The 27588-nt window shown below is 39.9% G+C and overlaps 1 pseudogene; it reads left to right on the forward strand.

The window, feature by feature from the left end:
* LOC102871385 overlaps positions 1–27266 on the forward strand; it is a 91893-nt pseudogene extending 64627 nt beyond the window's left edge.
* The last annotated feature ends 322 nt before the right edge of the window (positions 27267–27588 follow it).

Consider the following 27588-nt stretch of genomic DNA (forward strand, 5'->3'; position numbering starts at 1 on the left):
CATGCAGTGTTTTGTTGCTCTCTTCTGATGACTGCCTCTTGATTCAAGTATAGGTTTCACATTAGCACAATCAAGTATACTGGGATTCCTATTCTTCTCAGAGTCAGCCACAATTTGTTATGGTCCACACAGTCAAATGCCTTTGCATAATCAATGAAGCACAGATAGTCATTCCTCTGATATTACCTGCTTTCAGCCAAGATCCATCTAACATTAGCTACAATATCCCTAGTACCACAACCCCTTTTAAACCCAGCCTGGATTTCTGGCAGTTTTCTGCTGATGTGCAAATAGACATATTTATTAGTAGGGAGCTCTGGCAGCTTAGTTGTAAGGATTATAATAAGGAGTTGTGCTAACAACCCAAATGCATTTGACTCAAATCCACCAGTTTTTCTGCAGGAGAAAGATGGACAGTCTCCTCCCATGCAATTTCTAGTCTCTGAAACCTGATGGAGGGTCAGCTATGAACTGGATTCCACTTGACGGCATATCACAACAAAATATTTATTAGTGGTTATCAGAAATGAATGGGAATAAATCTGGAATCACTCTCGAAATTATAGATTCTTGTTATTTTTTGTGACAAGTAAAGCAACGCTGAATATGAGTATAATGACCACAGACTGATTAAAGCAAAAAAGGTTGGGTGTGAAAAACAATGTACATGAACTTTATGAATTTTGAATGTAAACCAGTATAAAAAAATATAAGAATGTTTGTGCTAAAGGTTATCATTTTGCAACAACACAAGCAACAGTAAAAATTCAGGTGTGACATAGCATATATGTATATAGGCAGGGGTAGGTACAAATGCACATGTGTGTATATATTCATGGAGAATACAGTTACAGATAACTTCTCAGATATAACCAAACACCTTATGAGATTGGTTTTCTGAGATGGAAGGACATGGACCTTAGTTCCACTGGACAACTCAATCAGTTGGTAAATGCAAAGTTCACATTCTGCATTTTAAGAGGTGAGCAGCACTTAAGAACTTAGATGCTTGGGAGCAACCTCTAAGAACTTCTAAGATATAACTACTTTCTCTAGTCATCAGGAACAAAAGAAAAAGGAAATTAAAATCTCAGATAATAAATTAGTCCAAGAGAACAAACAGAGTGTACAGCTCAACTGCTCTTTGGAGGAAAGAATGATGAGGCTTTGCCTCACATATTTTGGGCATTTTGCTAGCAGGGGCTATTCCCTGGAGAAGGACATAATGCTGGGAAGACTGGAAGGTCAGCAAAAGAGAGGAAGACCCTCAACCAGGTGAACTGACATTGTCACTGCCATAATGGGCTCTTATGTGTCAAGAACTGTGAGGATGGAACAGGATAGAACAGAGTTCAGATTTTTTGTTCCGAGCTATGAGTTGTTCTCGACTCGATGGCACCTAACAACATCAGCAACACTAGGCTAACAGCCTACACAAATCACATCTCTACCTTGAGGCCAGAAGAACTAGATAGTGTCTGGTTACTTCAACTAGCCATCTGATCAGAATCACAATAGACAGACCTTCAAATAATATAGATTGGAATAATACAGAACAGAACTCGAATTCTTAAAAGTCTAGACATACTGGTCCAGTTGAGACTAGAAGTTTCTCTGAGGATATCACCCTGAGCCACCCTTTCAATTTTGAGTCTAAGACACTGCATACAAAACATAGGTTAAGTCCCATGAAAGTATTTCTACTTTCACACTGCTGTGAACTCAGAACCAACCCATCAGTTACTTTTCAGTGAGTTTTCAGAGGCTGTAAAGCACATAGAAGACTGTCCATCTTTATCTGGTGTAACAGTTGATAGATACAAACTTGTGGGGTTTGTGCCTTTTGGGTTGGAAAGGCAACTAACTCTAGATGTGTTAAAGCCATCAGAGCTCCCACACGGTTCAAAAATGGTGTTCCATTAAAAAATCATCTATGTGATGGAAAGATTTTTCAAAGAAGAAGACATTTGAATGGTCAACAGATACACGGAATGCTCAAAATCACCGGCAATAAGAGAAGTGCAAATCAAAACCACAATGAAGCCCACGAGTATTCTGTAAATTTTCGTTATTAGATTCTTGTCTGAGATGGTATTCCCAAATGTTTGTTCCCAGTCGGTAGGTTTTCTTTCCACCATGTCACAGGGATTTAATCTTTAGAAGATCCTAATCATCAATTTTAGCCTCTTCAGATTGTGGATTTCTGGCCATATTTGACAGTCTCATTATTCCGTAGAATAGGCCTTCTAAGCTTGATCCCAGTTTGTCTCTTATTGACTTTATGGTTTTGAGTTTTACTCCCACGTCCCTGATCCACTTTGAGTTGATTTTTGTGTATGCTGTGAGATGTGGAATCTGTTTCAGCTTTCTGCAGGTAGTAGTCCAGTTTTACCAGCACCATTTGTAGAAGAGGTTCATTTCACTATTTGATAGGTTTTATTTCCTGTCGAATATCAGTTGACCATAAATGGCTGGGTCTATTTCTGGGTTCTCAATTCTGTTCCATTGGTCTGTGTACCTGTCATTGTGCCAGTACCATCCTACTACTGCTTGAACTCCACAATTAAAAACAATGATAACCCAATTATAAAATGGGCCAAGACAGGGAAAAAATTTTCAGAGGAAGAAGATTTGAATGGCCAAAAGCCACATGAAGAAATGCTCAAAATCACTGGCAATAAGAAAAATGCAAATCAAAACCACAGTGAGATACAATCTCACTCCAGTAGCAGTGGCGAAGTTTAACAGGACAGCAAATAATAAATGTTGGAGAGGATGTGGTGAGATAGAAACTCATATGTTGGTGGGATTGTACAACCATGTGGAAAGGCAGTTTGGGGTTTCCTCAGAAAGCTGAACATTGAAATTCCGTATGACTCAGCTATTCCACTGCTTGGAATATACTCCAAGAAAATGAGACTGAGGCAGAGAGACTTGTACACCAATGTTCATAGCAGCATTATTCACCATCATAAGAAAAAAGAAAGAGCCCAGATGTCCAACCACAATTGAATGGATTGATAAATTATGGTACATTCACACAATGTAATACTACGCAGCATACAGGAGTAATGATTTTATAAATTACTACCTAACTGGCGACAGACTGTACAACATTATGCCAAGTGAACTAACTTGGTCCCATAAGGACAAATACTATATAAAATCATTACTGTCGAATGAATATGAGCATCCAAGAGGGGATGAGAGTTGAAGAAGAGGGTGAGGATGGAGGACAGAGTAATTAGAGGGTCACTCAATTTGATGGGTGGGGGTGGTGAAGGAAATGGGAAAGATTCAGCGTGAAAAACAATGTATTAAGACTTTGTAAATAAACCAATATTATTTTTTTTTAAAAAAAAGGTTTTTAAGTAACAACAACAAAAAGATTATGGTGAGTGAACTAAAATAAAATAAAAAAAAAACACAACGAGATATCATCTTACATCAGTAGAAGTGGAAAAATTTCGCAGGGAAGCATGCAATAAATGTTGGAGAAGATGTGGTGAGATAGGAACTCTTATACATTGTTGGTGGGATTGTAAAATGGTACAACCACTCTGGAAGGCAATTTGGTGTTTCCTCAAAAAACTCAACACTACTAGGAATATACCCCAAGGAAATAAAAACTGAGACACAAATGGAGAGCTGTATACCAATGTTCACAGCAATGTTATTCACCATTGCAAGAATATGGAAGTAGCCCAAATGTCCAACCACAACTACTCAGGAGCAACGATTTTGAAAAACGCTACTTAAATTGGGAGAGACTAGAGAGCATTATGCTGAGTGAAATAATTCAGTCTCTTAAGATAAATATTGCATAAGAATATTATTTTATAACTGGAAGGATAACTAGTAAAACATATATGGGTCCCAGGGGGAAGGGGTGTGAGCAGAGGAATGAGGATGGGGGGGGGGATCACAGGGTTGCACAATTTGGTGGGTTCAAGGAGAGTAAAGTAACTGGAAGTGATCCAGTGGGGACCTGAAAAGACAGGGTAATGGTTAGCATAGTTCAATGGTGATTAATTTTATGAAATATAATGAAAGGGAATGATTGATTGCATAAAACACAATGTCAATGAAGGAAAGTGAGAAACATAAAAGAATTTAACTTAAAAAAATGGAGGACAAGGGAACAACAGGCTCACAGGCAGAAGACAAGATTCCCTCGAAGAGCTGGAAATAAATATTGTTAAAAAAAATCCATATGAGACACAAAGAAAAGGTCAACAATTACCCTAAAACAGAGATGAGAAGATAAGGGTACATACAAACTAAACCACTGAAAATGAAACAAATAGAGTACCATTACACTGAGTACTGACAAGCAATGGAAAACTTAAATAATGTCAACAAATAATTTCTATAAAAATTACCAAAATATGAACCTAATTTGCTGTTAACTTTCACTGAAAAGACAAGAAAATGTTATTTTTTAATAAAAGTAAATGGATTGACAAGGAATATAGGATACTTGAAAACTTCCATATAAAAGACAAAAACAAGGAGAATAGTAGTTTAGTGGTAACAAAGAAAAGGTGAATTGGAAATGAGAAGCAAAAATCAAAAGAAACATCTACAAAAAGAAACAAAAAGCAGATACTTAAAACAACTATGAGATATCATTTCACCCCAGTCAAAATAGCAAAATTTAACAGAACAGCAAGCAACAAATGCTGGCGAGGTTGTGGAGAAACTGGAACCCTGATTCACTGTTGGTGGAAGTGTAAAATGGTGCAACCCCTGTGGAAAGCAGTATGGCGCTTTCTCAAAAAGTTGCAAATAGAGATACCATTTGACCCAGCAATTCCACTACTGGGAATATACCCTGAAGAGACCATAGCTGACATCCAAGCAGATATATGCACACCCATGTTCACTGCAGCTTTGTTCACAATAGCAAGGAGTTGGAAACAACCTAAGAGCTCATCAACAAACGAATGGCTAGAGAAGCTGTGGTATATTCGCACAATGGAATACTATGCTGCATTAAAAAACAAGGAACTCATGCAATATTATTCAAAATGGTTGACTCTGGAGAACATTATGCTGAGTGAAATATCCCAGTCACAAAAGGACAAATATTACATGATGCCACTGTTGTAGAATGGGACTGTCCTTGGGGTTAGGGAGACACTGAGTAAGATGGGTTCAATAATGTATACTGCACTGAAGCAGAGGAGGGAGAGAACCGTCTAAAAGAGAGATGTAACTGGGTATTTCTGTCATCACAGGAGACTAGAGCGAGGGCTGCATGGTGGAGGGGACCTGGGGGAGGGTTTGTAAAACAATGAAAGAATCTTTTCTTTTACTTTTCCATAAATTTTGGACTCATGTACTTATAACTTGTTAGTCAAATTTGTGTCTTCTAGGTTGCAACACCCCCATGATACATCTTGAAGGATATGTACATGTACAGCCAAGCACAATCAATAAGAGTGCATCTGAATTCCAAAATCAATCTCCATAATAGTCTATGTGTTTCCTATTGCCAACGGGGCCCTTTAGAGTAGTGAGAGAAGATCTTCACCCTGAAACCCACAGCGTCCCTTTTCAGCAGGAAGTAGCTAAGAGAATACGCCGTCCCCTTTTCCTTATGACTCAGGGTGAAGTCTCTCTCAGGGAGGAGTGATAGGGAATGGCAAAGGATACACTGACAAAGAAGATTAATCAGAACTGGCTTTGACAAGCACTGTGGCATTTGGACAAGAACAAACTGGGAGGAGGGTAGAGAGAATAGTGCAACAATGAATGAGTGGAAGCCCAAAATCTCTGTAAATGTTTATGAAAATTAATAAAATATAATTATAGAAAAAAAAAAGCAGATACTTAAAAAGAAGAAGACACGAGTAACAATCTATAGCTCTTGGAAATGAAAAATATGATAGTAAAAATATTCTCAAATGTATTCATCTGGCTAAGCGAGAAATATGAGAATGATTAGAAATCAGAAAGAGTACTGTAATAGTGGTATTTATACCCAAAGGAAGAAAGGATACACCACTAGTATTAAAGATATATTTGCCCATCTAACAACTCTGTTTTAGGTGAGAAATGACATCAAGAAATGTGTACACATTTTAAGGTCTCTGATCCCTACTCATTACTCATGTTTGCAAAGGATGAAAGACTTTCTTACTTTCTAAGCATGAAAGGGGAAGATGACTTATGCTAAGCAAGTACTACATGCTCTTTCTTTACTGATGGTGCTACATACCATAGAGTGAGAACTGACTCACAGCTGACCTTCCAGCCAGTTTTCAGAGACTGTGAACCACAGGAGAGAAGAATGCCCATCATCCTGCTGAATAGCTGGTAGATTTGAACTATGTGGTTCTGAGTTGGCAGTCCAACTCTTTATGCACTATTGTCACTAGAGCTCCCTATTCCTTTGTTGTTGTCGTTAGCTGCCATCATAATTAGCTTGTGTAATTAAAAAATCCTAGAAAATAAGCATTAATACAGCCAATTTTACTTACATAAAATGAAGAAGACTTGAAGCACTTATTGATGAAACCTTAATTTTCAGTACGGATTACATCTCAACAGTTTTAAAAAAAAAATCTCACAACTGGACCAATAAATATGACAAATGGAGAAAAGCTTGCATTTGTCAAAGATTTCATTGTACTTAGATTCATAATCAACAGCAGACAAGAAAGTGGTATATTTTAATGGACAAGTATGCCACTGAGGACCTCTTAAAGTGCTAGAGAGCAAGGATGTAACATTAAAGATTAAGGTTTACTTCATCCAAACTACAGTATTTTCAATTGCTTCATATGCATATGAAACTTGGACAATAAAGAAGGAAGATCAGAGAAGAACTGATGCCTTTGAAGTGTGGTGCTGGCAAAGACACCACCAAAAGAATCAATCTTGAGAAAAATGTAGTCAAGGGTGTTTCTTTAGAGACAAGAATGATGGTGAAAAAAAAAAAAAGAATGATGGTGAAAGGTGGAAAACACAGGAACCACCGCAGTTGCAAAAAACCAAGAAAAGTAATCTATTCAACACTCTCTATAAAGGAAGAAGATACGTAAAGAAAGGGGAATTGGGACTATCAGCAACCAACAGGATAGCTCCTCTCTAGACTTGAAAGGACTATACCATCTTCTTGTAAATTTATGAATGTTAGAATATTAACGTTCCCTCTCACATGAAGATGCCAAAGGGCGGGGGGTGCTGCTCATACATCTTACTTTTATTTTCTTTGATATGAAAGACCTTTCACAAAATGGATTGATACAATAACTACCATAATGGGTTTAGGTACTGCAGAGATTGTGAGGATGGTACATGACTGGGCAAGGCTTGTTTCTATTGTACACAGGGTTGCTATGAGTCACAGCCAACTCAATAGGACCTAACAACAACATATCTAGTTTATGAACAAGAAATAGAAGATCATCAAATAAAGTTTTTTTTAAAAAAATAAAGTTTTCTTTTTTGATCCACTCATTTGCACATAAGTGTCTTAGAAATCTAGTGCCATTATAACAGAAATACCCTAAGTGGGTAGTGTTAAGAAAGACTTATTTTCTTACAGTTTAGGAGGTTATGTTGCTACTAGTACCTCCTTAACAGCATGTCCCAAATGAAAGTGCAGGAACTTAAAGCAAATATGAAAACCTAGAGGAAATGGACAAAAAAAATTCACAACCTACCTAAACTGACACCAACCAAAATTGAACACCTGAACAGACCCATTATGAAAGAATTGAAAAGGTAACAAAACAACTTCCATCCAAACAAAACCCTGAACTTTATTAAACATTCAGAGAAGAACTGTCACCAATTCTACATAAACTATTTCAGGAAATAGAAAAAGATGGAATTCTCCCAGACTCATTCTATGAAGCAAACATATCCTTGATACCAAAACCAGGTAAAGACACCACCAAAATAGAAAACTATAGGCCAGTATCTCTCATGAACATAAATGCAAAAATCCTGAATAAAATCCTGGCCAATAGAATCCAATGATACATTAAAAAAAAAAACAAACCAAAAAAACAACTCACCATGATCAAGTGGGATTCATAACAGGTATGCAAGGATGGTTCAACATAAGAAAAACAATCAGTGTAACTCATCACATTAACAAAGCCAAGAACAAGAACCACATGATCCTATCAATTGATGCAGAAAAGGCCTTAGACAAAACAAGGAACTCATGAAATATTACACAAAATAGGTGACCCTGGAAGACATTATGCTAAGTGAAATATCTCAGTCACGGAAGGGTAAATATTGCATAGTGCCACTGGTGTAAAAGGGGACTGACATTGGGGTTAAGGGGAGATAGGGAGGGGATAAATAATGTATTCGGCATTGAAACAGACGAGGGAGAAAACTGTTTAAAAGAGATATATGATTAGGTATTATTGTCATGACAGGAGTTCAGAATGTAGGCTGCATAGTGGAGTAGACTTGGGGGGAGGGATTGTATAACAATGAAAGGATTTTTCTGTTACTTTTCAAAGAGAAGGGTGAATTTGGGGGAGGGGTAGACAGGGAGAAAAGTGTGAAAATGAATGAATGGAAATCCAAAGTCTCTGTAAACTTTTATTATAATTAATAAAAAAAGAAGAAAAGGCCTTTGACAAAATCCAGCACACTTTCCTGATTAAAACACTCAATAAAATAGGATTAGAGGGGAACTTCCTCAACATAGTAAAAAGTATATACACAAACCCAAGAACCAACATTGTTCTCAATGGAGAGAGATTAAGGATACTCCCTTTGAGAACAGGAACTAGGCAAGGATGCCCACTATCACCTCTCCTATTGAATATTTTACTGGAAGTCTTAGCGATAGCAATAAGGCAAGAGAAGGAAATAAGGGGTATCCAAATTGGCAAAGAGGAGGTAAAATTATCTCTCTATGCTGATCATATGATAGTATACTTAGAAAACCCTAAAACCTCAGCAAGAAAACTACTGGACATAGCTGACCAATTCGGCAAAGTGGCAGGATACAAGATCAACATACAAAAATAAGTTGGATTTCTCCACAGTGTTAAAAAGAATACAGAACCGAAGCTAAGAAAAACAGTATCCATCACAATAGCTAGCCACAAGATTAAATACTTGGGAGTAAATCTAACCAGAAACACAAAGGATCTATTCAAAGAAAATTACAAGAAACAAAAAGAGACCTGTATAACTGGAAGAATATACCTTGCTCTTGGATAGGAAGACTCAATATTGTGAAAATGACAATACTACCAAAGTCAATTTACATGTTCAATGCAATCCAAATACAAATACCAATTCCATTCTTCAACGAGATGGAAAAGGCAATCTCCAGTTTCATATGGAATGGAAAGAGACCCAGAATAAACAAAGCACTCCTTAAAAAGAGAAACAAGGTAGGTGGCATCTCACTTCCTAATTTCAAATCCTACTACATTGCCATGGTGGCCAAGACAGCATGGTACCTGTACAATGACAGACACATAGATCAATGAAATAGAATTGAGAACCCAGAAATCAGCCCATCTACCTATGGTTAACTGATTTCTGACAAGGAGATGAAATCAGTTAAGTGGGAAAATGACAGCCTTTTTAACAAATGGTGCTGGCAAAATTGAAAAACTATAGAAAACTCAAGCAAGATCCACACCTCACATCATACCCAAAAACCAACTCAAAGTGGATCAAGGACCTAAGACTAAAATCAAGTATTATAAACTTCATCAGAGAAAAGCTAGGAAGAAATCTAGAAGCCCTAATCCACAACATACACAATCTACCAAGCATCCTGAAAAACCTACAACCAGGAGAGGATAAAAATAGATGAATGGTACCTTCTAAGAGTCAATTCCCTATGCACATCCAAAAATTTCTCCAACAGGGTGAAAAAGGAAGCCACAGACTGGGAAAAAACATTTGGTGATGACATGTCTGGCAAGGGACTTACATCTAGAATTTATAGAATACTTAAGCACCACAACAAGTTAAAGGTAAACAACCCAAATGCAAAATGGGCACAGGATATGAACAGACACTTCACCAAAGACATTCAGATGTCAAACAAACATATGAAGAAGTACTCAAAATCCCTAGCTCTAAGAGAGATGCAAATCAAAACAACTAAGAGGTATCTCACCCCACTAAGAATAGCAAAATTCAACACAGCAGCAAACAACAAATGCTGGAGAGGTTGTGGAGAAACTGGAACACTTATTCACTGTTGGTGGGAGTGTAAAATGGTGCAACCTCTATGGAAAGCAGTAAGCACTTTCTCAAATAGTTGCAAATAGAAATACTATTTGACCCAGCAATTGCACTACTAGGTATATACCCCAAGAAACCATAACTGTCACCCAAGCAGATATATGCACACCCATGTTTATTGCCGTTTTGTTCACGACAGCAAAGAGTAGGAAGCAACTCGAGTGCCCATCAACAAAGGAACGGAGAGAGAAACTGTGGTATATTCACACAATGGAATACTATGCTGCACTGAAAACAAGGACCTCATGAAATATTATACAAAATAGGTGACTCTGGAGGACATTATGCTGAGAGAAAAATCTCAGTCACAAAAGGACAAATACTTCATAATGCCACTGTTGCAAAACAGGACTGACATTGGAGTTGGGAGGAACTTAAGAGGGGATAAATAATACATACTGCATTGACAAATGAGGGAGAGATGTGTTTAAAAGGAATATATGAGTAGGTATTATTTTCATGACAGGAGTGCAGAATCAGAGTTGCATAATAAAGTGAACTTGAGGAGGGAGGGGCAGCATTGTATAACAATGAAAGAATTTTTTTTTTTCCTTCAAAGAGAAAAGTGAACTGGGGTGGGAGAGGTGGGTAGGGAGGAAAGTGTGCAACAATGTATGAATGGAAATCCAAAGTCTCTGTAAAGTTACATTAAAATTTAAAAAAGAAATAAAATATACTAAATAGTGAAGAGTAGCCAGGTCTTAGGCACCCTGTCTAGATGATCATAAGTAAAACATAATAATAGTAAAAAAAAAAAGTATTATAATGGAACATGCAAAGAGCTGGAGTTAGAAAATCAAAGTAACATAGTTGACAATGCTTTAGCTGAAAGAACTGAAGAAAAGTTCACACATATCTCAACTGCAATGTACGTGGTAAACCAACAATAGCAACTCAAAGGTATAGACAGAAACATAGCGGCAGTGAGTTTATGGCAATGGGGCAAGAACAACTTAAGAGTGAGAATGGTTAAACAACTCAGTTTGATCTATGTCATCAAACATACATGCAGGAACTGCTGAACTGGTAATGTGTGCATGCTTACTAAGAACAAAATAAAATTAATACACACAAACACATCATACATACATACACACCTTCCAGAAGAGCTAAAATTAAAAGCACTGATAATATCAAGAGTTGGTGAGAAAGTGAGCAACTAGATCTCTCATGCATTGCTGGCTGGTATGAGTCCAATCTCTTTGGGAGATGGTTTGATTTAACAGTTCAACTCTTAGACATGTACTGAAGTGAAATGAATGATATGGTGTCTTTGTGCTTTTTGAGACCAACTGCAAATGCAGTGATTTTTTTTTTAACCCTAACTATACAGAGTTAAGTGTCACAAGTTAGCAGGCAGTCTTCCAAATGACCACATCTGCCCAGGACTTTAGAAAAGATGGGATTTTGCTCCAAGGACCCCACACTTTTGACCAACTAATTAAAACTCTGGAGGGGTTTTAGTACCCCTAAAAAACAAACAAAATCCAAAAAACTTATGCCATCAAATCAAGTACAACTCTTAGCAATCTTCCATCAGATTTCTGATGCTATAAATCTTAACTGGAGGAAACCACAAATCTTTTTCCCTTGGAGCCACTATAGACTCAGACCACTGGAGAAATGTAGACTTTTGGTTAGCAGCACAGAATGCTACAGACTATACCATGAGGGGTCCCATACCCCTGTTGTTGCTGTTATGAGCTGCCAAGTCACCTGTGATTGCTGTCATAGCGATTCTATGCAACAGCTCCGAACTATGCTCTATCTTGAGCCAATTTCATTGTCTCTGACATACCTACCCATTACCCCAGTCACTGAGTCAATCCATCTCATCCTGGGTCTTCCTCTATTGCACTGGCCCTCCACACTTGCAAGCATGATGTCCCTCTCCAAGGACTGGTCCCTACTGGTAACATGCCCAAAGTATGTGAGACGGAGCTTCAAAATCCTTGCCTCCAAAGAGCAGCCTGGTTTCACCCTCTCAAGGAGAAACCTGATTGTTCTCTTAGCAGTCTACGGTATAGGCAATATTTCTCTTCAGCACCAAAACTCAAAGGCATCAATGATTCTCCTAACATCCTTCGTCACTGTCCAGCTCTCTAACACACACCAAGTAAATATGAAGACCATGGCCTGGATCAGGTGAACCTTAGTCTCTAGACCGACACTGTTGCTTGTCAGTATTCTGGAGAAGTCTCAGACAGCAGATTTTCCCAAAGCAATTCATCCTTTGATTTCCTGGCTACTGTAAGCAAAAGTGTTGATTGTGGAGCCAAGCAAACTGAAGTTGTTAACAATCTCTTTACCATCTATCATGATGCTGCCTATTGGCCCAGTGGTGAGAATCTGTTTTCTTGATGCTGAGCTTCAATCCATATTGAAGGCTATATTCCCAGACCTGCAGCATATGCCTCAGGTCATCCTCTTTTTTGGCAAGCAAGGTTGTGTCATCTGCATAACACAGAATGCTGATAAGTCTTCCTCCAATCCTGATGCCACATTCTTCCTCGTAGAGCCCAGTGTCTTGGATGATCTGTTCTACATACAGACTGAAAAGGTATGGAGATAGGATGTATCCCTGGCATACACCTTTCCAGATTTTGAATCATGCAGTGTTTCCTTACTCTTTCCTGATGACTGCCTCCTGATACCAGTATAAGTTTCAGATCACAAGCACAATCAAGTGTTCTGGGATTCCCATTCTTCTCAAAGTCAGCCACAGTTTGTTGTGATCCACACAGCTAAATGTCTTTGCATAGTCAATTAAACACAGACATTTCTCAGGTACTCTCTGCTTTCAGCTAAGATCCATCTAACATTAACTATAATGTCCCTAGTGACATGTCCTCTTCTAAACTCAACCTGCACATCTGGAAGTTCATGGCTGATGTGCTGTTTCAGTCATTTTTTTTTTTTTACAATTTCCAGCTGAATCTTGCTTGCATGCAATATTAATGATATCGTTAGATAATTTCCATACTCTGTCAGGTCACCTGTTTTTGGAGAGTGAATAAATATGGGTCTCTTCCAGTCATTTGGCCAGGTGGTTGTCCTCCAGATGTCTTGGCACAACTTATGGAGCACATCCAGGACAACATCTTTTTATTGAAATCTGTTTATTGGTATGCTGTCAGTTCCTGGGGACTTGGTTTTTGCCAATTCCTCCAGAGCAGTTTGAACTTCTTCCTTCATCACCATAGGCTCTTGATCATATGTTGTTTCATTAAATTCTTCTGTATCAGCCAATTCTTTTTTTATAGTGACTCTGTGTACTCCTTCCATCTTCTTTTGATGCTTCCTGGGTCATTCAACATTCTGCCCACAGCATCCTTAAGTATTGCAACTTGAATTTGTTCTTCAGTTCCTTCACCTTAAGAATGCTAAGCAAGTGCAACCCTTTTGATTTTCCAACTCCAGCTCTTTGCACATTTCATTATAATACTTTCCTTTGTCTGCCACTGCTGCCCTTTGAAATCTCCTGTTCAGGTCCTTAATATCTTGATTTCTTCCCTTTGCTTTGGCTTCCAGGTGCTCTAGTGCAATGTTCAAGTCTCTTCCAACATCCATTTTGGTCTTTTCTTTTTCCTCCATCTTTGTAATGACCTTTTGCATTCTTCAATGATGATATTCTTAATTTTCTCCCACAGTTAATCTGGCCTTTCATCATTAGTATCCAAGGCCTCAACCTGTTCCTGGGTCAGTCTTTAAACTCAAACTTTGGTTCTTGTGGATAGGATTTGCTTTTCTATGGTCTGATAATCTCCAGAATCATTCAAGGAAGTCAGGAAAGTATTATATTTACAATTATATTTTTACCATAAAGGACACAAATCAGAATCACATAAACAAGAGATGCATAGGGAGAAGCCTGGTAGGACTTCAAACATGGAGTTTCAGTATTTCAAAGAAGCATTATCTTCCCATGTCTTTCATCAGTCAAACAGCTCATCTGAGATTCACTTTCTAGAGTTTCTACTGGGGTTTCATTACCAAGGCATTGTTAAACTCAATCTCCAGGCACTCACCCTTTCCCATGGCACGGCTGATACTATCTGGTCGGTCCTTCTGGAGTAACTGTGTTCCACCCAAAATCTATTATACATGATGTGGAGCCCTCCCATAAATAACAAAGATTCCAATTACTGGGAAAATATATTATCTTCTGGGAACCTTCTACATGTCTATTTTTAAACTCCCTGATTATGAGCTTTGAATAAGACCTTTGTAAATACACTATTTATATGCTACGTTTTTCAATTTTTATTTATTCTTATATCCTTAACTTATCTATGATATGGTAGCAATCTCTTGGGTTAAAAAGCTTTTAGAATTACTAGTTTCATGCTGTTTTATCATCTCCACCTTAATGTTAAAAATTAAATTTGTTTATTCCATTCACATAGGTCTTTGTTCTTCCATAAATACTTCCTACAATGAGGCAGCACTAGAGGTTCTGGACTAAACAGTAATAATTGTAAGCAAGACACTGCTATTTAGGCAACTGAGGAAGACAAGTATTAACATCAACAACTGCAAAATCAAGACAGAGAAATTCCAGAGTACTCAGAGTTCAAAGTAAAGGCAACTAATCTGAACAGAAGAGTTCAAAGGGCAGCTCCAGGACACAAAGCAAAGTATTATCGTGAAATGCACAATGATTCGGGGTTAGAAAATCAAAAGAGTACAGTCATAATTTCTCAAGCTGAAAGAATAAAGTAAACATTCAAATAGTGAACTGCAATCTTTTATGGAAAAAATATTGACTGAATGATACAAGAGGTATCAAAAGAAGATGAAAGGAACTCTATCAAAATTAATTACTTAGTGCTCAATCAGGAAGTAGCATGTGATCAAGAACAAATGATACTAAAGGAAGAAGTTCAAGCTGCACTGAAGACAAAAAAGAAGCTTCAGGAACTAAAAGAATACCAATTGAGATGTTTCAACCAAAGATGCAGCCCTAGATGTGCTCATCTGTCTATGCCAAGAAATTTAGAAGACAAGCTACCTGGCCAACTGACTGGAAAGATTCATTATTTGTGCCCACTCTACAGAAAAGTGACCCAAAAGAATATGGAAATAACAGAACAATATCATTAATATCACATGCAAGTAAAATCTTGAAATCAAAATCAGCTGTAATAGTACACCAGCAGAGAATTACCAGAAGTTCAAGCTGGATTCAGAAGATTTGGAACAAGAAATATTACTAATGTCAGATGTAACTTGGCTGGAAGCAGAGTAAACCAGCAAGATGTTATACCTGTGTTATACTGGCTACGCAGAGTCATTCAACAGTGTGGATCCTAACAAATTATAAAAAAGCACCAACATGTGTTAAGTTTATAAACTATCAAATTGTAACTGCATCCTATTTTCCTACTTAGTTTTAATATAAAATTCTATTTCTACACATGTGTAGATTATATGCTATATTAATAAGTATTCCTTAAACTGTACATTTATGTTACAAATATTTTTATGCATATGTCATATTCAATAAAGAAAGTTAAAACTCCTGCTGATAATTATTGGGTCAAGCCTGCTACATGGCTTTTATAAAGAAGCAAATAATTGGAAAGTCAAGTCTCTCAGTACTTCCAACAGCCATCCAATCACCACTGAGAACACACTATGTTCCAGTTAAACCAGGAAAACCTGGCTCCTGGACAGCATCCAATGATAAACAGTCTCATGGATTTCAGGCCAAACTCACCAAGGGCGCCTTCTGCAGCCCTCATTAGTTACAAACGCCTTTTGTGAGAGCCAGAAAAAAGTCTGCATGCAGGGCTCCCCTCTCCTTTCGGCTCCGAGAAAATGTACACCCAGTGATAATGCCCAAGAGTGAACTTCAGCTCATCTGACAGCTGCTGGCAAGTGTCAGCAAATCCTGACCACTAGTTTCCCCTTACTGTTGGAAAGGAGTTAAGTCTCACCCAAAGCACTCAGCTTAGGGACTCTGGTCAATACACCCAAAACCCTGCTACCTGAAGCCAGTGGGGAAGTGAAGGTTGGCTCCTCAGAAAGTCAGGGAACCTCGGAATTCTATCTAGTCACTGGAACACACAGGGCTGCACTGTGACACGAGAACTTCAAAAGACCAGCCCTCAAAGTGAGAACAGAGAGAAAATGAGGCCCAGCAAGAGGGAGGATTGAAAGAGAGAGCAGCTGTGAACAGAAAGCAAAGGAAAAGGGAAGAACGTTATTAACACAGAAAGTGAGTTGGGGAAATGAAAGGAGAGGTTAGGGCATAGAGACAGTGAAGGGAGGAACTCTGCCTCCTGCCAAGTTAAGAGGACATACTAGAAAGGGACAAGACTGCCCCTCCCAATAGGCCAGACAGGGCCACTTCCCAGGCTGAGTCTCCCACCAGCACAGCTCTTGAAAGACTGGCTCCATCCATACCCTCCCAAAGCATTACATTTGCCTTTGTGGGAAAGTAGAAATCTTGATAGTTTAGAAAGAGGACCCCACAGCTTAATGCACAGGCAATTTAACTAAGTACTCCTGGCCTCTGATGAATAGCAAGCCGGTCTCACCGCGTACCATCATTAAAGTGTGCTCTCCTGACCCTCCGCAGGAGCAGCAGCTCGGTCAGCGCTGCAGGGCAGCTCTTAATGGACAACAGTAACTTTCACTGCACACCATCAAGTACCTAACACCGGTGCCTACCACAGGCAGCACCCAAAGAGACTGTACGATCCTAGGGCAGCTTGTGTCCTACCTCAATGTCTTTCTTCGTTTTCATTGAATGTTTAAAAGAATGGGCTTTAGGGTCAATATACATTAGAAAAAGGAAATGCCAGATGACAAGTTTAGACTCATCATTACTAACATCCACAAAAAGCTACTCTGTATATGGAAGAGAGGGGCTCAAAGTAGTCTGGGCTATCAATGAGTTTTTAGAAAAAAAAATTACTATAACCTGACCACTGCTACCACCACATTGTTGTTTGTTGTTATGTGCTGTCGAGTCACCTGCGATTCATAGTGACCCTATGTACAACAGCCCTACACCCTGCTCTATCCCTTGCCAATCTTATTGTCTCTGACACACTTATCTCCATTACCCCAGTCACTGAATCAATCCATCTCATCTAGGGTCTTCCTCTCTTGCGCTTTTCCCTCCACCCTCCCAAGCATGACTTCTCCAAGGACTGGTCCCTTCTTGCAACATCACAAAAGTATGTCAGACAAAGCTTCAGAATCTCTTTGCCTCCAAGGAGCAGCCTGGTTTCACCCTCTCCAGGACGAATGTTTTTGTTTTCCTTGCCATCATTGTATATTCAATACTCTTCTCCAGCACCACAGCTCAAAGGCATCACTTCTCCTTCTATTATCCCTAGTCATTGTCTAGCTTTCTGATGCATAGCCAAGTAATTGCAAAGACCATGGTTTGTATCAGGCACACCATCACATACACAAAAATTAAAAACCTGTGTTTTCCAGGTGGATAGATGCAAAGAAGCAGCAATAACAGCATCAATGAAGCCAAGCTCCTGGCAAAGAGCCTAGAATAAATAGAAAGGCTCACCACCACTCAAGCCTCTTTTTGGCTAACAGAACACCAGTGGTTTCTCACTACACTTACTTCCTTTTAGCTTGTTAATTCTTCTACATCTTTCAGCTTTCATAAAATCATAAAGCCCCACAGGGCATTTCAGAAGGAGGATTTATGAGGACCTACCAGAAAACCTGCCTGCCCATACACCAAAATTAGTAAGCATATCTTAGGTGAAGTGAAGGTTTCATTTCCCCAAGTAGGGCATAATTTGAGGTAGATAACGATAGTTAAACCTTTTTAAATTTAGCTTCTACTTATGTGGGAATGTGGCATTAGGATTGGTAGAAGAATCGTCAACAACCTACTTTATGCAGATGACACAACCCTGCTCACTGAAACTGAGAAGGACCTGAAGTGCTTGCTGCAGAAGGTCAAGGACTGCAGTCTTCAATATGGAACGAAGCTCAATATCAAGAAAACAAAGATTCTCACCACTGGGCCAAATGGCAGCATCAGTATGGATGGTGAAGAGATTGAGATAGTTCACAGTTTTAGTTTATTGGCTCCACAGTCAACACTCTTGGTAACAGCAGCCAGGAAATCAGGAGATGAATTGCATTGGGAAAATCAGCTGTAAGGGACCTCTCGAGAGTACTGAAGAGAGCAATGACGTCAGGATGGAGACTAAGGTGCACCTGATCCAGGCTATAGTCTCTGCAATTACGTGCTATGCATCAGAGAGTTGGACAGTGAATAGGGATGATAGAAAGAGAATTGATGCCTTTGAGCTGTGGTGCTGAAGAAGGGTGTTGAATATACTATGGACTGCTAGGAGAACAAACAAGTTTGTCCTGGAGAGGGTGAAGCCAGAATGTTCCCTGGAGTCAAGGATTCTGAAGCTTCGTCTGACATACTCTGGTTGCAAGGAGGAACTGGTCCTTGGAGAGGGACATCAAGTTTGGGAGAGTGGAGGGACAGCACAGAAAAGGAAGACCCTCGATGAGATGGATTGATTCTGTGAGTGGGATGGTGGGAATGAATATGTTTGAGACAGCGAGGTTGGCACAGGATAGAACGGCGTTTAGGGCTCTTGAACACAGGGTCGCTATGAGTCGCAAACGACTCGATGGCACATAACAACAACAACTTTTGGTTGTTGATAGTGGTTTTCAACTTGAGGCAATGATACAGCTTAAGTAAATTTTAGAGCTTTAAAGTAGCCAATTTAAAGAAAAATCTTAGTGGTATAGATGGCATACAGGTAAGATGCAGACAAACTGTACTACTAAGCTAATAATCTACAAATGAAGTATAATAATGCTTGGGTAAAGCATCCACTCCCAAACCTCTCATTTCAGAATGCAACTATCTCTAATAAGTTTCTCCTATCAATGTTACAAACATTGTTGTCCTTATGTGGCATGTGTGTGTCCACAGGGAGTTAATTCCAATACATAGTGAGTAAATAGATAGGACAGAGCAAGCCTTCCCCATATGGTTTCCTCAACTGTACTCTTTATGTAAGAAGACTAGCACATTGTTCTTCATTGGTGAGTTGGAGCCAGAGATAACTTTTGGTTAGCAACTAAGCATTTAACCACTGTATCAACAGGGTCTGACGTAAAAGACCACCAGATACTAAAGACTACTAAAAAATTAGTTCCACAAAATTAGCAGGGTCAGAAAGAAGCAAAAATTGGCATGAACTCCAATACCAAATTATATCTATAGCTATTAAACAAGGTTTAAAGATGGTATTGGGGTGGCAAAGTGGTCCAGGCACGGCAAGGTCCAGACTCCCAGGGGTCACCAGGAAGCTAGTAAAAGTATTATGTTTAATGATAAGAATTACCATTATGCTTAATGATAAGAAAAATCATAAGATTCTTTACTGTACAAAACACTTTACTGTCAGTCTCTCAACACATTTTCTCCCCTAATGACCTGACCTTCCGCAAGGTCCTGATACTGAGAGCTAACTGGCAATGCATGCTCAGCTGCTAAACAAAAAGTTGGCTACTCAAGTTCACTCGGAGGTGCCTTGCAAGAAGAGGTGGCAAAGATTAGCCACGGAGAACTCTATGCAGCATAGTTCTGCTTTCAGTAGTCATTAACTGGTTTAAAACACTGCATGCGGCATCAGAAATTTAAAGTGGCAGGTAAGAGTTTTCCAGGTCTTCCCCTCCCCCAGATATCTTTGCAGTCTACTTCAGTCTTCATCCCTACCTTTCTCTGAATACTGACTGTGTTTAGGTAATTTTCGGTTACAAAGTATTTTCTGGCTCAAAGCTCTTTGGATTGACTAATGATTTTTTTTTTTTTTTGCACAAATCATCAGGGAATTAATATTGACATTCCTGAATAAGTTATTATTCCCCAATGATTAAATTAAAGTATATCAAATATTCCCTCCAACATGACTAACTCCTAGTCTTTTAATTGACAGCATTCAGAAAAACAGAAATCATCCCTGGTTTTGGTGAAGTCACAAGTGTGCTGCCCAGAGACTGAATTAAAATGATCTGTCTTCTGTGCTTTATATCTAGGTCATATCCAATTTTCTAGATCTGGCTTTAAGATCTAAATCACACTAACATTCTATATTTGTGGCTGGTGTGTACCAACTCATAGCTCACCACCTAGCAGGTTTTCAAAGACAGTAACACGGAAAGAGTGTCCATTTTTCTCCTGTAGAGCCATGTACATCTGGGCTGGCAACTCCCTACCACTCAATCACTAGAGCTCCCTTATATTCTATACATTCCTCCTAAAAACTACACAGAATACCAATTCAAGCTCACTTCCTTTTAAAAGACCTTCCTATAAAGATGCCTAAAGTGGAGGTCACCTCTGCCTGTAAGGCTAGAAGGTCAATACAAATCCACTTCTCTCCCTTTTATATTGCTGTTTTTAATTGCTAAATTTCACTTCGCAGCCACAGCCAATTAGAAGTCTTGGCCAAACATGAGCATGGTAGTCTGGAACACAGCACTCAGCCTAGCCTGTCAGAATTCCCCACATGTGAGAGTTAGGTCCGGTGAACAAATATATCTGAAGTCTAAGAGCTGGATGCTGTAGTTCCATAGTGCACAATAGTAAGTACCTGACTGAGCTACAGGACTACTAGACGTCAGGATAAAATGAATTAAACAGATGATGATATCACTGATCAATTTACTGAGCATTATACTCACTTCTTTCTAATGAATTTAATAACTCATTCCCTTTAGGGTAGAGACATCTTCCAATATTTTTGCTGCTAAAAGGATTCTGGGGCAAAAGCTGTCAGCCCTGTTCTGTTACTGATGACTTGAGGCATTCTGAGAAAGGGGTGGGGGGGAAGCCAAATCTGGGTTAAAAACCAACTGTCGTAAAGACTAGTTCATGGCGACCATTTCCATCAGAGTAGATAGGCTGCATAGTGTTTTCAAATGTTGTTAAAACACACACACACAACCTACCTCACTGCCATCAGAATGGACTTATAACTGACCCTCTGCTGTAAATCACAAGAGTAGGCTGCCCATCTTTCTCCCGAGGTGCAACTGCTGGACTCAAATCACCAGACAGGTGTCACCTTTGGGTTCTCACCCCCAATCTCTCTGGATTGGGCCACCAGTAAAACTGAGTGAAACCATGAATGAGCTGGATTTTACACAACAGTCTCAACAACAGGTTCAAACATATAAAAGATCAGGAAAATGGCACAGCAGACAGACATAATAGCAATTAACATCAGGATAAATAGTAAGTGGTGAATAATCTTAGAGTGATTGACATATGACACAAAACACAGAACCCTTAGGTTCCTAGATCTTGGGTTGACTGATAACCAACCAAGACAATATACTGGAAGGGAAGGAGTAAAAACCCTTGAATTTTACTTGAAAGCTCTGTTGGTAAAGACCTGTACTGTCAACTAAAACGCACTTGGCTCAAATCGACCAGCTGCTCCACGGATGAAAAAATGAGAATATCCTCCCACTGAAAACCTGGAGGGTCAGCTATGAGTCAGTTATGAGTCCAGGGCATAAAGCAAAAACAATCGCTTTTTTTCCTTGTTGAAAGGCAGGGTTTGCCCAAGGCCTTTGATTACGAAAAGGAGCTCAGGATGACTTATCAGTTTCCAGTAATACACTCACAGAGCTCCTTACCCCACTCAGTTCTCCTAAAAGGGTGGCAACGAAATACTCTGTTGAAGTCCTTTATCAGTTTGATTTAGGGAAACAGGTTATTAATTTTTTTTTTTTCCTGACTAGAAGTTTTAAGTTCTGGGAAAACTTGTCAGTGTGGTAGAGGTGAATGAAAGGATTGTGGAATTGAATGGACTGAGAAACTGTAGTACATTTACACAATGCAATACTATGCAGCATATAGGAGCAGTGATTTTAAAATCACACTAACTTGGGAGGAACTGGAGAGCATTATACTAAGTAAATTAACTCAGTCCCCAAAGGACAAATACGGTATACGGTATAAGACCATTATTGTAGAAATACAAAGATAACTAGTAAAATGGGTATGAGGATCCTAGGAGAGTGGGGGAGTGGGGAGCACAGGGATGAAGATGGGCGGGGAGGGGGTGGTAATCATAGGGTCGCACAATTTGATGGGTGAAGAGAGGGGTGGGTTAAGGAAATGGGAAAGATCCACTGTGAAAAACAATGTATACAAAATTTGTAAGTAAACCTTATAAAGTATAAAATAAAAATGTTATTGGAAAAAAAAAAAGGACTGCAGAAAGGTTTAAAAACTACCTTGATGATGTTGTTAGAAGTCAAGTACTCATAGTGACCCTATGAATAACAGATCCGAATCTTTTCCTATCCCGTGCCATCCTCAGCATCTCTGACACATCTGAGCCCACTGCTGCCGTCACTGTTAATCCATCTGGTTGTGTTCCTCTCTTCTCACCTTTCCAAGCATGGTACTTTACTAGTACATACTTTTTTTGTTTATATAAGAGGAAGGTCAGACTATTTCTTTCTAAAGGAAACATGAATAGTTGGGTCATTCAAATATTGTCAGAGATTTAATGAGTGCTAACAACTTCGGTAACATGGAAAAAAAACTCTAAAATCCAGTAATTTTTAAGCAAAGACTCTTAAAAACAGTTACAGTAATAAGCTCACCCAATGAACAGGAACCCAGTGATGGAGGTGGGGAAAAACCACTCAGGCCTTTACACACATTACTAAAAAGTAACTTATCTCAGTGCTTTTGCAGGGAATAACTTCACTGATCTCACTGGAAGTTGACTCTCCCCCAGGTCCCACCACTCTGCACTGGCCCTCCTGAGAGTGCTGCGCTGGTTTCTCCCTTATATACAAACGAGCAGCAGCCACCTGAAGTTCGTGGCAATTCCCTAAACTGCTTTTTACTGTACAGCCTAAAGGTCTTATTCTGGTTTTTGGAGTCAGTCAAACAAATACAAAACAAATTGTTAAGAAAGTTCAACCACTATCATGTGTGTGTCCCAGCAACAGTTTTCTTCAGGGCTAGGAAAAAATAAAATGAAATCACAAGTCATTCCTCTTCATGTAATCAAAATATCTTCTGCTAACGTGCAGCTAATATCCAATCTGTGGTCTGGAGCAAAGGTGGCAGAAGAAAATCAAAGATGCATAGAAACAGTCCAATGAATTAATGGACCATGAAAAACCCTGAAACAAGAGGTAGATGGTGCCTAGCTACCACAGCTGATTTCCTTAAAAGGGATCTAAACATTTCTTCATGTGCTTGTTGGCCATCTGAATGTCTTCTTTGGTGAAGTGTCTGTTCATATCCTGTGTCGTTTTTCAATTGGATTATTTACCTTTATCTTGTTGTGGTGCTCAAGTATTTTATAAATTCTAGATATAAGTCCCTTATCTGACATGTCACGCCCAAATACTTTTTCCCAGACTGTGGCTTCCCTTTTAACCCTGTTGGAGAAGTTTTTGGATGTGCTTAGGGATTTGATTTTTAGAAGGTCCCATTCATCTATTTTATCTTCTCCTGGTTGTAGATTTTTCAGGATACTTGGAAGACTGTTTATGTTGTGGATTAGGACTTCCAGAGTTCTTCCAAACTTTTCTTTAATGAAGTTTGTAGTCCTTGTTCAAAATCCCTAGCTCTAAGATAGATGCAAATCAAGACAACTATGAGATATCATCTCACCCTAGTAAGACTAGCAAAATTTAACAGAACAGCAAGCAACAAATGTTGGCGAGGTTGTGGAGAGACTGGAACCCTTATTCACTGTTGGTGGGAGTGTAAAATGGTGCAACCACTGTGGAAGGCGGTATGGCGCTTTCTCAAAAAGTTGCAAAGAGAGATATAATTTGACCCAGCAATTCCACTACTGGGAATATACCCTAAAGAGACCATAACTGACATCCAAGCAGATATTTGCACACCCATGTTTATCGTGGCTTTGTTCACAAATAGCAAGGAGCTGGAAAAAACCCAGGTGACCATCAACAAACAAATGGACAGAGAAGCTGTGGTATATTCACACAATGGAATACTACGCTGCATTGAAAAACAAGGAACTCATGCAATATTATTCAAAAATGGGTGACCCTAGAGGACATCATGCTGAGTGAAATATCTCAGTCATAAAAGAAGAAATACCATATAGTGCCACTGTTGTAGAATGAGGCTGACATCAGGGTGGGGGTAAGATCGAGAAAAACTGGATAAATTATGTATACTTCAGTGAAGCCGATGAGGGAGAGAACAGTTTAAAAGTAATATATTTTAGGGCATTATGATTATCATAAGAGTTCGGAATGAGGGTTGCAGAGTGGAGTATACTCAGGGTGAGGGTAGGAGGGTGTGGGGGCATTGTATGCCAATGAAGGAGTTTTTCTTTTGCTTTTTAAGAAGAGTGAACTGGGGGGGGGGGGGGGGGGGGGGGGAGAAAAGTGCAACAATGAATGAATGGAAATCCACAATCTCTATAAATGTTCACTGAAATGAATAATTTTAAAAAAGGGATCTAAACAAGATGGAGAAAAATGTGAGACAAAATGCAAAAGGGGAAAAAAAACACAACAAAATCAGTTTTACTAATGTGACAGAACCTGAGACTACTTTTTAGACACCCTTCACTGAATTCATCCCCATGATTCAACAACTTTCAGCATAAGTGGACTATAAGGCAAAATACATGAAGGAAGTCAGCTCTGAAGACAGGAAGGAACAGGGAAAAAAAAAAGATAAACTAAACAGAGAAAATGAAAAGACAATGCAGAAACCAAAGTCACCGGCATCATGTTAATTTCAATTCATAGTTAGGTGCTGTCAAGCACGACTCATAAAGACCCTATGAACAACAGATCTGAACCCTGTCCTATCCTATGCCATCCTCATCATCTCTGACATATTTGAGCCTATTGCTGCAGTCACTATGTCAATCCATCTCCTCTTTTTCGCTGACCCACCATTCCAAGCATGATGTCCCTCTCCAAGGACTAGTATCTCTTAGTAATATACCCAATCTTCTCTATCACCAAAACTCAAAGACATCAATAATTCTTGTGTCATCCTTATTCAATGTCATTCTCTTAGATACAGCGCAAGTAATTGAAATGACTATGGCCTAAATTAGGTACACGTTAGTCTTCAAACTGATTATCAGGCTCAGCCTTGCCTGGTGCTACATCTTCTAATCTGGAGACTGCTGGAAGCAAGGGTGTTGACTTCAGTTCCAAGTAAGATTAAATCACTGACAGTTTCAATCTTTTTCTCTATCTACCATGACGTTGCTTATTGGTCCAGGGGTGTGGATTTTTGTCTTCTTGATGTTGAGATGTAATTCATATTGAAGTCTTGATCTTCTGCAGCAATAATTTCAAGTCCTCCTCACTTTCAGCAAGCAAGATTGTGTCTGTATAATGCAGGTTGTTGTTAAGTTTTCCTCCTATCCTGATGCCACATTCTTCTTCATAGAGTCTGGCTTCTTGAAAGATTTGCTCAGTGTACAGATTCAACAGGTACAGTATTCAATACCTATTCAATAGGTAGATTCAATAAGTATAATTTCAAGTCACAGCAGTTGTGTAAATGGAGAGAGCACTGCTATGTAGGGGGGATTAGAATCAACATACCAAATCAAAATGGATGTGAACTGTTGAATGGAAATCCAAATTACCCTGTAAACATTCATCCAAAGTAATTTTTTTTTTATCTTTTCATTTCTCAGGAAACTGAGATAAAATGGCCAGTTAACAGTTAAGCTGCTTTGCACTAAGAAGCCACAGCTAAAGGGAACAGGTAGAAAAAGGAGAACTATAGGTTGGAGATTTTTGTTCCACAATTACCAAAGAACCTGAGGTAGGGGAGGCCCTTCTGAAATGCATTTTAGACAACAATTCTTCTTTAATAACATATGCATTTTAGACAATTCTTCTTTAATAACTTCCCTTCCCTCACCTTCCCATTAAATCTCCGACCAGTCACTGGAGGTTTAGGTTTCACCCTAGGGATAAGAGGTGTTTTTGTGATGTGCTCTTGAAACTCTTGAAGGGCGTTAAAATCTCCGTGCATACTGAAAGGAGGCAAATCCTCAGAGTCATTAAGTAAATAACAGCACAACGAAATGGGCAGCCTTCGAGAGCTTTTATAAATGTTTTTGCTCTTCTTTTTGTTTTGTATCAATCTGCTACACACAATGGCATGTGAGTACAGTATGTGGTTGCCCAAATGCCCATCCCACTGTATTACTAATACTTCTTAAGCAGTCCTCCTCGCAGCAGACCACCGTTCTGGGCTTTCCTCAACGCTCTCCCTTAACCTAACCACTCCTCCAGACTCTGATGTCTCCACCTCAGCGTTCCACTCACTCCAAACCAGTAGTCTACAGTACTTGGTTTTTCCTACTTGGTCCCAATCTTATTTTCCTAACTCCCCCGCCCGCCCCCCGCCCCGGTCTGTCGTTTTTTCTCTACTTGCAACGCAGTCAGTCTCCTTTCCTTGGACTCCCCTCTCCCCTTCCCCCACTGTTCTTCTAACCTCAGCCCTCATTCTTCAGCTCAGATTTCAACTTTACTCAGACCCCTCAATCCACCGCTCTGAGTCATTAAACCCTTATAGAAATAAAAGTCCGAAGTAAGTAAATGAGCGTTAATTGTGCGTCTTCCACTTCCAGTCCACCTCTGCCCCCCACAACCCCGGGGCTCTGATGGGCTTCACGCCCTCAACAGGACCGAGCAAGCAGCAAGCCCCCGGCAGCGCTTCTGAAATCGAAAAGCCCAAGGCGAAGAAATCCAGAGGTCCCTCGAGACAGGGTGTGGCGAGCCCGGCTCCAAGACCCACGGCTCCCCGCGAGGTGAGACTCGCAGAGACGCGCAGCCCCAGAGCCACTGTCCACGGCCGAGCGGAACTCGCGGGACCCTCTTGTCATGGCCAGCGTCGCAGAGACGAGAAAGTCCGAGACGCAGCCATGAGACGCCGGGTGGGCATCCAGCAGGCGGCAGCGGCCTCCACGGCTCCCGGTGTTCCCGGGGCGGCGCGCGCCCCCGCCTGAGCCGGACCAGCCGAGCCCATCTGGTTCCAGTGCCCGCTGTCGGGGCGCTTTCTGGACTGCCCGGGGGCGCGCACAACCCGGGACGACCCCTGTCTGCGACTCACCCCCTTCCTGAACCCAGCTTCGCCAGGCAGGTCCGCTAAGTCTCACCTCCTCTCTCCACGAACAGGATGGACGCTGGGTCAGTCCGGGCTGGACGCAAGGAGCGTCACGGAACACTCGGCACCTGCACCCTAACGATCTACTAGCCGCGGCGTCCCTGACGTCACGGCAGCCCCAAGCGCCTTGAGCTCGGAGTCACCTGATCACCCTGGCAACGCGC

Source organism: Elephantulus edwardii, unplaced genomic scaffold, assembly GCF_000299155.1.
Source record: "Elephantulus edwardii isolate Elephantulus edwardi_28Jun2011 unplaced genomic scaffold, EleEdw1.0 scaffold00095, whole genome shotgun sequence".
Classification (NCBI taxonomy): Eukaryota; Metazoa; Chordata; class Mammalia; order Macroscelidea; family Macroscelididae; genus Elephantulus; species Elephantulus edwardii.